The sequence below is a fragment of the Pseudophryne corroboree genome, chromosome 5 (genome assembly GCF_028390025.1).
Source record: "Pseudophryne corroboree isolate aPseCor3 chromosome 5, aPseCor3.hap2, whole genome shotgun sequence".
Classification (NCBI taxonomy): Eukaryota; Metazoa; Chordata; class Amphibia; order Anura; family Myobatrachidae; genus Pseudophryne; species Pseudophryne corroboree.
Window position 1 is genome coordinate 774,115,520 of NC_086448.1, and position 13,952 is coordinate 774,129,471.

General features: G+C 46.9%; 1 protein-coding gene across 2 annotated transcripts in view; it reads left to right on the plus strand.

Moving 5' to 3' along the window:
* Positions 1–13,952, plus strand: part of OXR1 (oxidation resistance 1) — an 864,461-nt gene that overhangs the window by 401,527 nt on the left and 448,982 nt on the right. The gene's annotated exons all lie outside the window — the stretch shown is intronic.

Consider the following 13,952-nt stretch of genomic DNA (forward strand, 5'->3'; position numbering starts at 1 on the left):
TTTTTACCGCCAGTGCTGTGCTGCTCCAGTGAGACAGCAGACGGCTCCCGGCGCCAAATTACTGCCTTGCCCCAGGTGACAAAAATCCTAGTTTCGGCCCTACACCACATGACGTATTCTTTGTGCTGGCAACTGTGTGCTTTTTTTAATTATTTTAATTTAATTTTATATGGAAAACTAGCGCAATAAATTCTGGATAGGAAATAAGGCATAAGCAGAACAATATTAGAAAGTCAGTTCTCAATAGATCTAAGATATACAACATTTTTCCATTCTTACCTACTTACAGTTTCTCCTTTCCGGGAGGTGGGGCCGGGCTGTGACATTATCAAGACCAGCCCCCAGATTGGGAAAATGCTGCGATTCGCGGGTCCGCGGGAAGGGGGGGTAAAATGCAGCGATTTGCGTCATTTGAACCCCTTCCCCTCCCGAAGGACCCACAAATACGGGAGAGTATGTCTCCATCCTGCCCGCATCAGTAGGGTGCAAGCAGGATGCGGGAGACCTGCCTATTCTTCCTGGGTTGCGGGGGGCTACCCCCAAAAAACGGGAGCCTCCCGCAGCTTCCGGGAGAGTAGGCAAGTATGTATTTTACTTTTGTTCAACCCAATATTTAAATTTATTAGGAAATAAAACTGAAAAGCAATGCACCTTTCAGATGGGTATCAATGAGTTCCTGGTTTGAAAAATAAAAGGTAAGTAAAATATACCCTCTTCTATTTATTTATTTATCACAGGTAAACAAGATGTAAGTCATTCACATAACAGACAGCATAAATCTTGCTGTTCGGGACCTCTATGTCTTTTCAGACAGCTGCCATTGCGAATAATGCTGTCGTATACTTTCTCCGGCTTTGCAGACACCTTGGTAGGTTTTACCGGTCACAGAAAAGGCATGGAAAAATCTGGGTTGGAGCAAGTAAAAAATGAATCATAAAATAGGTTACTTGGGGGTCTATTCATGAAGCAGTGAAAAGAGTGGAGAAGTGAGCCTGTGGAGAAGTTGCCCATGGCAACCAATCAGCTGCTCCGTACAATTGTATAGTATGCAAATTATAAATGTTACTTCAATGCTGATTGGTTGCCATGGGCAACTTCTCCACTGGCTCACTTCTCCACCCTTTTCACTGCTTCATGAATAGACCCAGGGCCGGAGCTTCCACTAGGCAGTTTTAGGCAGTTGCCTAGGGGCACCGGGACCTGAGGGGGCGGCCTGCTACAGCTACCTGAAAAAGGTAGCGTGGTCCTACCTCTCACAGCCACCGCAATCCCCCAGCACTCTTACAGTAGCTGCGACTGCCAAGTTCTCGTATTGCAGCTTCCAGCTCCGCCTCCACCCGCCACAGGCAGTAACTCTGACATCTCCTGGAGTACTGGCCAGGGCTGACATGCAGCACTGCTCTTCATTCCAGGTTCTTTCACAGACTACTTAGTCCCAACTCAGCCTGCAGGTAACGTGGTTGCACAGTGCACTCTGCATTTGATAAGGAAAGAGGGGAGAGCAGCATTCTGGGTAAGGAGGAGGGGGGGGGGGGGGGGGGGAGAGATAAGCAGCCGGCATGCACACAGTCTTAGGGGGATGAGCAGCAGCGTGCACACAGATGGTGTGTGTGTGTTTGGGTAGAACAGCAGGCAGGGGAGGGGGGAGCACCAGACACCCACGCAGACTGGGGAGATGGGTAGAAGAGAGCAGCCATGCAACAGACTGGGGGAGTGGGAGAGCAGCAGCATGCCTTTCACCTAAAGGGTGGGTATGGGGAAGGGGCAGTAGGCAGAAGTTTTGCCTAGGGTGCCAAGAAACCTTGCACCGGCCCTGAATAGACCCCTGAGGGAAGTCTGTCCTGATTCTGCAGACATTGGGGCAGATGTACAGTATTAAGCCTGGAGAAGCGATAAAGCAGTGATAAATGGAAGGTGATAATGCACCAGCCAATCAGCTGCTAACTGTAAATTTACATATTGGGGCTGATTGGCTGGTGCGTTATCACCGTGCACTTATCACTACTTCTCCAGGCTTAATACATCTGCTCCCTTATTCATAACAGGAAAATGAAGAAGTTTAATGTGTATTTCGCTATTTAACACAGAATTAGATTTATATACAGCCATCACAGATACAAGAAATGGAAAGTTGTTTCCTGAGTAATGGCTTAATTGCTAATTGCATTATTGCATAGCTTAGATAATTATGACTTACTCTAGCTACATATTTCCTTATTTACAGAGGATATTTCTTATCTACAATAAACAATGACATAATTATGCTTTGCCAGATATAAGGGGAGATGTGTCAAACCTTGAGGGGCAGATGTACTAAGATTTTGAGAGTGATAAAGTGGAGAGAGGTAAAGTACCAGCCAATAAGCCCCTAATTGTCATTTTATAGACTGTGCTAGAACAATGACAGCCCTAGGCTTTTCATTGCTATGGACAGCTTCTTCACTTTGGGGTCTATTTACTAAGCCTTGGATGGAGGTAAAGTGGACAGAGATACAGTACCAGCCAATCAGCTCCTAGCTGTCATTTTTCAAACCGAGACTCTAACATGGCAGTTAGGAGCTGATTGGCTGGGGCCTTATCTCCATCCAAGGCTTAGTAAATAGTCATGTCTCTTGAAGGTTGGATACCCTATAGAGTACTTTGTTTTCTGAGGTATTTGTTGAGGGTATCCATTGCTATACAAAAGGGTGCTCGTCCTTTTTTGCGCTGCCCTTGAACTTTAGAGATTGTGGCCTTCAGTCCACCCTCTTACTTTAATAGGACCTATTTGGCACCTTCATTTTGGACTTTGGTGGAGTAGTTCAGTTCTAGACAAAAATCCAGCAGTGATAGCTTCTACATTGCAGAAGTCTCTTCCGAGTATTGAAAATAGACGTGCAAATTAATGACGGTACGAATGGTGTAATGGTTAGCTTGAATACATATGAAATCCCGGCGGATGGGATGCCGGTGGTTATATGACCAACACCGGCATCCCGATGCACAGAATCCAATAGGGGTCGGGTAAGTATGACTAACCTTTCCCCTTCCGCTCTAACCCTCCCTTCAGGCAACCTAACCCTAACCTCCCCCCACCTCCAGTGGGCTAACCATAACCCCTCACCCCGCAGCTTAACCTTAACCCCCCTACCTGCAGCCTATCCCTGACCCCCCCTATCTGCAGCCTAAACATAATCTAGCCAATACCGCCCCTCCCCAACCCCTCATGCAGCTAAAATGTTGGGGACCCCGGCATACTAACGTTTGGGATGCTGGTGGTGGGGATTTTATAGTTGGTATTCCAGTCGGCGCTGGTATTTCGAGCGCCGGCATCCTGACCGCATCTCAGTTAGCATTACAGCCTCACAGCACTGAGGTCACGTGTTCAATTCCCACCATGATCTAACTGTGTGGAGTTTATATATTCTCCCCGTGCCTGGGTGGGTTTCCTCCGGGTGCTCCGGTTTCCTCCCACAATCCACAAATATACTAGTAGGTTAATTGGCTCCCAGCAATAAATGAACCCTAGTGTGTGCTGCGTATACATGTATTTAGGGTAGACTAGATGGGCCAAAGTGTTCTTATCTGCCATTACATTGATGGGCGGTGGGGTGGATACATACAAAAGAAGCCTCAAACAGGCACACAGTCCCATCCATTACTGAGTACACATGTGTGAGCTTACTAGTGTGTGAGTTACTGTTAGTGATGAGCAGGTGTAGTTAAGGGTAATGTTGATGAAAGGTGGCGAGGGTGGAATGTGAATGATTTTGCTTAATGGGGGAAGTGGGGGGGGGGGCACACAAATGGCTTACGCACCTCTCATTTCTTCTTCCTCTGATGTAGAACGTCAACGGTGGTTTATAAAGTTCAGATGTCAGCTTGTTAAACCCTCGGCTGTATCACAAATGGCTCATTGCTCATTAGCCACGTCTATCACATCTGCAGTACATTTGGGCTTTACAATTCTAGTCCATACTTAAACTCTGTATAATTTATTTTTTAGTTTTGGAATTTCTTGAGGAGAAATTCAGCTAAAATAGATTTGAATATACAGTCCAAATACATGGAATTTGGCCTTGAGAGGGGGCCTGCAGCTTGTCCTATAAAGTGTCAGACTGGGGCATGAAGGGCCCACTGGGGAATGCAGTGGTAGGGGCCCATGTTTAGGGGTGTGGTCAGTATCCAGTGGGGGTGTGGCCAACTGCTACATTGGTTTGCCTAACCATTAGTGAGTGCATAGGATGGGCCCCTTGACAAATATATAAATACTGCTAGTGCGTGCATGATGATGTACAAGATAAATATTGGCAATGCACTGTAGAGAATACACCATAGTCCTGTGCAGTATGAGGTAACATATGTATAATGTGTAATTCATGTGCAGTCTGGAACCTGATCACTAGAGGAGGAGGAGGGCCCCCAGTCAGTGGGGCCCACCGGTGGTTTCCCCTGTACCCCTGTGGGCCAGTCCGACTCTGCCTACAAATATGTTTACTTTAAATAGCCTGATCACCGAGGTTAACCTGGTACAGGTACGTTGCACATATTTTGGTCATGCTCAATTATTATGCTACAGTGGCAGAATGTAATCAGATTAATCACATTTCCCAAGACAACCAGCCAAATTAATATTGTACATTTTGTGAGCAGCCAGATGCTGCCTTTCAGCTGCTTGGAAACAGGAGACCTCACCCCTCCTTCCCCATTACATACACTGGAACGTAGAATTAACTCGGCAATAGTCTGTTGACTACTAAGGAGGCACGGGAGGAATACAGCAGCACATGAAGGCTGACTTCCCATGTACTTCAAACTTTTCATGAACTTTCTTATATATTTATAGTGGGATATTTTTTTTCTTTTTACAATCTGGTGTTCTGTAATTGATTCGCTTTTGATTCCTCATGTCTTAAGCACTCAAACTCTCAGGCGCAAAAATCAATTCAACGCAATATATGCTGCGTTCGACTGCACACATATCAGCCAGCCATTGTACCTTCGAGATGATACATCTTCCGCTACGGGGTGCGAGGAATACTTTCAGTGTGGGTGGATGCGATATGCCGTTCCAGAATGGCACATTGCGTCCATAGGGCAGAATTGATTCACCATCCCTCCCTAGTCTATGGCCTCCCACTTGTCTTTCGCACATCATGATGTTGCCGTGGTAACATGCAGACCTGTCCCTATTAACATATCCACTCAAGTGGACAGGCCACTGCTTCTCATTAAGAGGCAGATGTACCTTGGAGAGTGATATAGTGGAGAGAGGTAAACTACCAACGCTCCTGTCAGTTTTCAAACTCAGCCTGTAACATGGCAGTTAGGAGCTGATTGGCTGGTACCAGAGCCTGCCCTAGGCATAGGTAATCTAGGCAAATGCCTAGGGCATTTGGTATGCCTAGGGGCACAAGCAGCTTTTGCTGATTAAAATGATATGCGGCATGCCTATATTCTGTGTGTGACTGCGGCTGTATCTGCATACGAAATGTTACACTACAATGTATTCCTGAAAATCATTGTAATGTAGCATTTCGTATGCAGATACAGCCACAGTCGCACACAGAATATAGGCATGCCGCATACCATTTTAATCAGCAGAAGCTGCTTGTCCATTCTAGCCACATAGTAATGCAAATAAGATGCATTTTCATCAAAACAAGGCGCCCGACGTTAGCAGAGCTGCCAGCTGACTCATGCCAGGCATCTCCTGCTGCATGGCATATTGAAGAAAGATGTATGAGGACACATCTGTATCTAAGCAGAGGCAGAGGTCACAGTGTTAGCAGCCATGTGAGTTCTGTGTGCGGGTGGGTTGGTTGTGCAGTAGTGTTCGGCATATGTGTAAGGGGCATTATGTGTATCATGTATAAATGCATTAATAATGTGCGGCATATGTGTAAGAGACATTATGTGTGTCATTATGTGTATAAGGGCATTAATAATGTGCGGCGTATGTGAAAGGGACATTATGTGTATAAGGGCATTAATAAAGGTTGGCATAATGTGTAAGGCACATTATGTTTATAAGAACATTAATAATGTGCGTCATATGTGTACAGGACATTATGTATATAAGGACATTAATAAAGGTTGGCATAATGTGTAAGGCGCATTATGTGTATAAGAACATTAATAATGTGTGTCATATGTGTAAGGGGTATTACTGTGTGGTATATGTATAAATGCATTACTAATGTGTGGCATTATGTGTATAAGGTGCTCTACTGTGTGGCGTAACTGTTATGCACACCAGTGCCTGCAGGAAAGTACTGGTGTCAGGACTGTTATGCACTCCAGTGCCTGCAGGAATGTACTGGTGTTTGAACTGTTATGCAAAACAAATGGACTCACAGACAGACTGGGGAAAATGACATAACGTACACAGAAGGTGATAGGGTAACAAAATACACACAAAGTGAACAGAGAAGCCCAGAGGCTAAGGAACTGGGTATCTCCCTTCTATTAGAACTGCTCAGATGGGAAAAGCAAGATGTTGTGTTTTAATACGTAGAGAACCCGAAATGCTGTTGCTAAGGGCAACAGCAAAACCCTAAAGGGTTACCAACGGGTGTGGCAGTAAACTCCTTGGTCAGAGATGGAATGATAGACACAAGGAGAGTCTCCACAATCCTAATTCTCACTTGCAGTGTACAGGTTCAGCTTACTGCCACTAAACTGACCCCTGACACCTAGCACAGTGAGACAGGATTAGACAGGCAAGTCTTAGAATACAGCCGCAAACTTGCTAAGTTCACAGAGTAGTAACAGAACCCCAGCAAGCTAAACGACTGACTCCAGTCTTACTGCTAGGTCTGGATTGGCAGAGTGTAATACCAAATCCCCAGGCCTATTTGCAGTAAGCAACAAACAAATACAAAGCTACACAGTACTGGCTAACTTTCAGAAACTGACTAACCAACAAAGATTCAGCAGCATCTGCTTACCCTGAGAAGAGGCCTTATAAAGCAGGTGCTGTCCACGCCCCACTCAGACCTCACAGACTGTGAGCACAAAAACCAGCACCGGATCGCCTGCCATGCACAGAGCCTATAACCACTGCACAGCAAAAGACCCGAACCGGAGTATCAGCTGCGCTCAGGTTACTCCGCTAGCACTTGTCTCCCGGTTGCCATGACGACGTGGCAGCACAGGGCAGGAGACCCTAACAGTACCCCCCTCTGACGAGGGGTCAAAGAACCCCTACCACCGGGTTTATCGGGGAACTGCGAGAAGAAAGAGCGTATCAGTCTGGGGGCATGAAGATCACAACTGCGCACCCACGACCGCTCCTCCGGGCCATACCCCTTCCAGTGCACCAAAAATGACAGCCGACCCCGAACCACCTTGGAGTCAAGAATCCTTTCAACAACAAACTCCCTCTGGCCACGTATCAGAAGAGGGGAAGGTCTTCCACTGGAAGAAGGATTACTAATCGCCCGTTTTAAAAGGGAACAATGAAATGTTTTATTGATACCCAAAGAACGGGGCAGATCTAACTGAAATGCCACCGGATTGATAACCCTGGTGATCTTATAAGGGCCGATGAACCGGGGGGCCTAACTTATGAGATGGCTGTCTCAACTTCAAATTCTTGGTAGACAACCAGACGAAGTCTCCTAATTTGAAGCTGCAGGGTCTTTTCCGCTTATCAAAAACCCTTTTGGTCACTAATGACACAGACACAAGGGCTTTCTTCACTTTCCGCCAAATACTTCTAAGGACCGAAACCACAGAGGAACCACCAGGCGTGGAGTCCAGGGGGTCAAAAGAATTGGCCTTAGGATGATGCCCATACACACAAAGGAAGGGAGAGATCCCTGTAGCAGAGTGAGCCGCGTTGTTATAGGCAAACTCCGCCATGGACAGATGAGCAACCCAGTCAGTCTGACACTTGGAGACATAACACCTGAGGAACTGCTCCAAGGACTGGTTCACCCTTTCAGTCTGCCCATTAGACTGCGGATGGTAGCCCGACGACAAGCTGACAGAAATCTGGAGATCGGAACAAAATGCCCTCCAGAATTTGGCCACAAACTGGGATCCGCGGTCAGAGACCACATCAAGTGGCAACCCGTGGAGACGCACAACATGCAGCATAAATAATTCAGACAGGCGTCTGGCCGATGGCAGCCCAACCAATGGAACGAAGTGCGCCATCTTCGAAAACCTGTCAACGACAACCCAGATGGCTGTCATCCCCGAGGATTTGGGCAAGTCCACCACAAAATCCATTGAAATGTGGGTCCATGGCTTAGATGGGATAGAGAGTGGATGTAATGGGCCAACAGGAACCCCTCTAGGAGTCTTATTTCGGGCACAGATGTCACATGCCCGAACCCACTGATCCACATCCTTAGCCACCGAGGGCCACCACACCGCCCTAGATAGCAACTCCCGAGTTCTGGCAATACCCGGATGACCTGCAGACTTCTTGGCATGGAATTCCAGGAACACTCGCTGTCTTAACCTAGGAGGCACAAACAAAAGACCTACCGGAAGGTCTGGAGGAGCCTGCTCCTGTGCTCTAAGGACTAATGACAAGAGGTCCTGGGTAATGCCCACTTTAATACATGATGGGGAAACAATGGGCAACGGCTCCTCGGTGGTCTCCTGGATTGGAGCAAAACTCTGCGAGAGCGCATCAGCCTTGATGTTTTTTGACCCAGGGCGATATGTTATCAAAAAATTAAAGCAAGCAAAAAACAAAGCCCATCGTGCCTGCCTGGCATTGAGAGCTTCGCCGACTCTAAATATGCCAGATTCTTATGGTCAGTGAGAATTGAGACCACAAACTTAGCCCCCTCAAGCCAGTGTCTCCACTCCTCGAGTGCATCCTTAATAGCCAACAATTCCCGGTTACCCACGTCATAATTCATCTCGGCAGGCGAAAATTTATGGGAAAAGTAAGCACAGGGATGAAGGCGATTATCAGACACTCCCATCTGAGAAAGCACTGCCCCAATACCCATCTCAGAGGCATCCACCTCCACCACAAAAGGACGCTCTGGATCTGGGTGTCGCAGCACCTTAGCCGAAACAAATGCCCTTTTGAGACGGGCAAAAGCCGCTTTAGCCTCACAAGACCAGTGAGCAACATCCGCCCCTTTCTTAGTGAGTGTCACCAAGGGCGCCACTATAGACGAAAATCCAGCGATAAATCGTCTATAAAAATTCGCAAAGCCCAGGAAACGCTGAAGCGCCTTCAAACTAGTGGGCTGCACCCAATCCAGGACTGCCTGTACCTTGGAACCCTCCATTTGGAAACCTTCTGGGGAGATAATATATCCTAGAAATGCGATTTGCTGAACTTCAAATTCGCACTTCTCCAGCTTCGCCCCAAGCCGGTGGTCTCTGAGTTTCTGGAGGACTAAGCGTACATGCTTCCGATGTTCCTCCAGGGAATGGGAGAAGATTAGGATGTCATCTAAGTATACAACTAAGAATCTATCCAAATATTCCCTGAGCACATCATTCATGAAATCCTGGAAGACTGCCGGGGCATTACAGAGCCCAAAAGGCATCACCAAATATTCATAATGCCCTGAGTGGGTATTAAAGGCAGTCTTCCATTCATCCCCCTCTCTTATTCGGATTAGATTGTACGCACCGCGTAGGTCAATCTTAGAAAAAATGGTGGCAGTACGAAGCTGGTCAAACAAGACCGAAATGAGAGGCAGTGGGTATGAGTTTTTAATCGTGATACGGTTCAATTCCCTGAAGTCGATGCAGGGTCGCAACGAACCGTCCTTTTTACCCACGAAGAAGAACCCCGACCCAACTGGAGACTGTGAAGGTCTGATAAATCCCTTAGCCAAGTTCTCCTGAATGTACTCTGCCATAGCCTGAGTCTCAGGACGTGACAGGGAGTACAACCTGCTCTTGGGAAGCTTAGCATTTGGCAACAAATCAATGGCACAGTCATAGGGGCGATGGGGAGGTAGTACCTCTGCAACTTTTTTGGAGAACACGTCCGCAAAATCTGCATAACACCCTGGCAATCCTGGCAAACTTAGCTGCGAGAGCCTGACTGGAAGGCTCAAGCAACTCCTGAAACAATCAGTACCCCAACTAAGAATCTCCCCAGAGACCCAGTCAAATTGAGGATTGTGGGCCCTTAACCAGGGTAACCCCAACACCAATGGGGCAAAAGTACAGACAGTCACATAAAAGGACAGTTTTTCAGAGTGTGTGGCTCCAATAAACAAAGAAATCTGGCTAGTGCAAGAGGTAATTTTACCTTGGGATAATGGTTCCCCGTTTAACCCACAAATCTCAATTTCCGATGCCAAGGGTACTAAGGGAACAGAGTGTTTCAGGGCGAATTGGCGGTCCATAAAAACCCCGTCAGCCCCACTGTCCACAAAGGCCTCAGTCTTGACAGTTTGACCGAGGATCTTCAAGGTCACCGGAATGATAAAAGTCTTCTTGGGAAATTCTGACTTCTGGCCTGACAGGATATTTCCCATCACCCTCAGGCCCTGAAGTTTTCCGGCTTTTCTGGGCATGATACTACCACATGACCTTTATTCCCACAGTACAAACACAACCCCTGCTGTCTCCTCCTCGTCTTCTCACGCGAGGAGAGGCGGGTAGCCCCAATCTGCATAGGCTCCTCGGAAAATTCCTCAGAGTCTGAGGTTCCCTTGGGAAGGAAGAAAATCTCAGTCTCCCTTTCAAGCCTACGCTCTCTCAGCCGTCTATCCACCCGGATGGATAACTGCATGAGCTGATCCAAGCTATCAGGCAAGGGATATTGTACCAGTTGGTCCTTTATCTGGTTAGAAAGACCTCTTCGGTACTGGTGTCTCAGGGCTGGGTCATTCCACTGGGTATCATGGGCCAACCTCCGAAACTCCGTACAGTAAACCTCAACTGGCCTTCGCCCTTGCTTAAGGATCGATATCTGAGCCTCGGCTGAGGCCGTCTTGTCAGGGTCATCATACAACATGCCCAGTGCCGTAAAAAAAGCATCAACACTTTTAAGCGACGGACAGTCAGGCTGCAACCCATATGCCCAGACCTGTGGGTCTCCTTGTAGTAAGGAAATCACTATGCCCACCCGCTGAATCTCCGACCCAGAAGACTGAGGCCTAAGCCGGAAGTATAGCTTGCAGCTCTCCTTGAAACAAAAGAACTGCGAGCGATCTCCAGAAAAACGATCCGGGAGATTTACTTTCGGCTCCTTAACCCCTGCAGGTGCTGCTGCTGCGGGAGCTCCGCCAGCAGCCTGGGAGGTGTGCATTTTAATGGATAAATCATTAAATTGTCGAGTCAGGACCTGCACCTGATCGACCACCTGTTGCAACGTATTTTGAGGGGTATGCTCCATATTCCCACAAAATTTCAACAGGAGTATTGGGCTGCTGAATATGTTATGCACACCAGTGCCTGCAGGAAAGTACTGGTGTCAGGACTGTTATGCACTCCAGTGCCTGCAGGAATGTACTGGTGTTTGAACTGTTATGCAAAACAAATGGACTCACAGACAGACTGGGGAAAATGACATAACGTACACAGAAGGTGATAGGGTAACAAAATACACACAAAGTGAACAGAGAAGCCCAGAGGCTAAGGAACTGGGTATCTCCCTTCTATTAGAACTGCTCAGATGGGAAAAGCAAGATGTTGTGTTTTAATACGTAGAGAACCCGAAATGCTGTTGCTAAGGGCAACAGCAAAACCCTAAAGGGTTACCAACGGGTGTGGCAGTAAACTCCTTGGTCAGAGATGGAATGATAGACACAAGGAGAGTCTCCACAATCCTAATTCTCACTTGCAGTGTACAGGTTCAGCTTACTGCCACTAAACTGACCCCTGACACCTAGCACAGTGAGACAGGATTAGACAGGCAAGTCTTAGAATACAGCCGCAAACTTGCTAAGTTCACAGAGTAGTAACAGAACCCCAGCAAGCTAAACGACTGACTCCAGTCTTACTGCTAGGTCTGGATTGGCAGAGTGTAATACCAAATCCCCAGGCCTATTTGCAGTAAGCAACAAACAAATACAAAGCTACACAGTACTGGCTAACTTTCAGAAACTGACTAACCAACAAAGATTCAGCAGCATCTGCTTACCCTGAGAAGAGGCCTTATAAAGCAGGTGCTGTCCACGCCCCACTCAGACCTCACAGACTGTGAGCACAAAAACCAGCACCGGATCGCCTGCCATGCACAGAGCCTATAACCACTGCACAGCAAAAGACCCGAACCGGAGTATCAGCTGCGCTCAGGTTACTCCGCTAGCACTTGTCTCCCGGTTGCCATGACGACGTGGCAGCACAGGGCAGGAGACCCTAACAGTAACATATAGAAAAGGCCCTACTGTGTGGTCTAATGTGAATAAAGAACAATATGGTGTGGTGTAATGTGAATAATGAGCAATTCAGTGTCATGTAATGTGAATAAGGGGCACTACTGTGAGGAGTAACATATATAAGGTAAAGTGGTACTACTGTGTGCTGTAACGTGATGTAACTATCGCATGATAAAATGTGAATAAAGTTGCAGTACTGTGTGGCTTAATTTGAATTGGGGGTACTATTGTGTGGCCATGCCCCTTCCCAGCAAGGACACAACACTTTTTGGGCTGTGCGCCAAATGTGTGCACTGTTCCCATTTAACGTATAGCGGGTAGGAGCACCAAAATGAGGACTGCTATGGGTGAGGGGTGATGGTGCTGGGAAAGGGGTGCAGGGTCAGAGGTGGAACTAGTGGTGGTACTAGGGGGCATCAGCCAAAATCTTGCCTTGGGCATCATATTGGTTAGGGCTGGCTCTGGCTGGTACTTTACCTCTCTCCACTTTATCTCTCTCCAAGACTTATTGTAGTACATTTCCCTTAAATAATCAGCTCTCTAACAGCTGCTGAAATACTAAACATTACAATGGTCCTGCAACGTGTCCCATCTATGTCCATTTAAAACAAAAACAGGAGACACAGATGAACAGGAAAGGGGAATAAATAATACTATAAGTGTTAACAACAGGGCAGCTGAGGTGGTCACCCTGGTACCCCCACACAGAGCTATATCACCAACACTGGGGCACTGTGGCAGATGTGAACTGGGGTTTCTGCGTGGCATGATGTGACCTGGGACACTACAGTGTTTTTGATACATCTGTGATGCTGAGAGTATTTACACATTATACTTTTTAATAAAACATATCATATCGACAATTTTATCGGTAGATGCCCCCACAGGTTAGTTGCCCTGTGTTCCCCACAAGCCTTAAGCTAGGTACACACTGTCAGATTTTTTTTTGGTCGGTCTGACAAGCAGACAGTTTTTCAGGAAATTGTAGGCACCTATATCTGAGCTACACACTTGAAGATTGTTTTATTTTGTTACCAATTTTCTGCCACAACACACTGTATTTGCATATGTCCGCCCACAAGGTGGATGACATAGTGACAGGAAAACATAGGAAATATGGGAGATTATTGAGAACGCACACACACTGCTAGATATCAGGAGATTGTGGCACATATTTTTAGGCTGTCCCAATAGAACGGAAAATTGATTGTTTGGGTGTGTGTGCAAGATTGAACAGAAATATTGCCGAAACGCCTAAACAATCGTTCGTACACACTATACGATAAATCTGGCCAATGTCCCAATCATTGGCAAATTGTCCCAATAATTGTATAGTGTGTACCTAGCTTTTATCTGGCCCTAGTAAAACACGTTACATTCAAAAAGATCAGGGAATAAAGATATTGAAAACGGCATCCAACATTGGGTCTGGGACTCAGGGTCGACACCAATAAGGTCGACAACACTTGGGTCAACACCAATTGGTCGACACACCTTAGGTCAACACCTGAAACAGGTCGACATGGAAAAAGGTCGACATGCGTTTTTTATGGGGGTTTTGGTGTCGTTTTCTCCGTAATGTGACCGGAAACCCCAACTAGAGCACCACATCCCCTCGCATTCGCTCGCCATGCTTCGAGCAAGGTTCCTTGC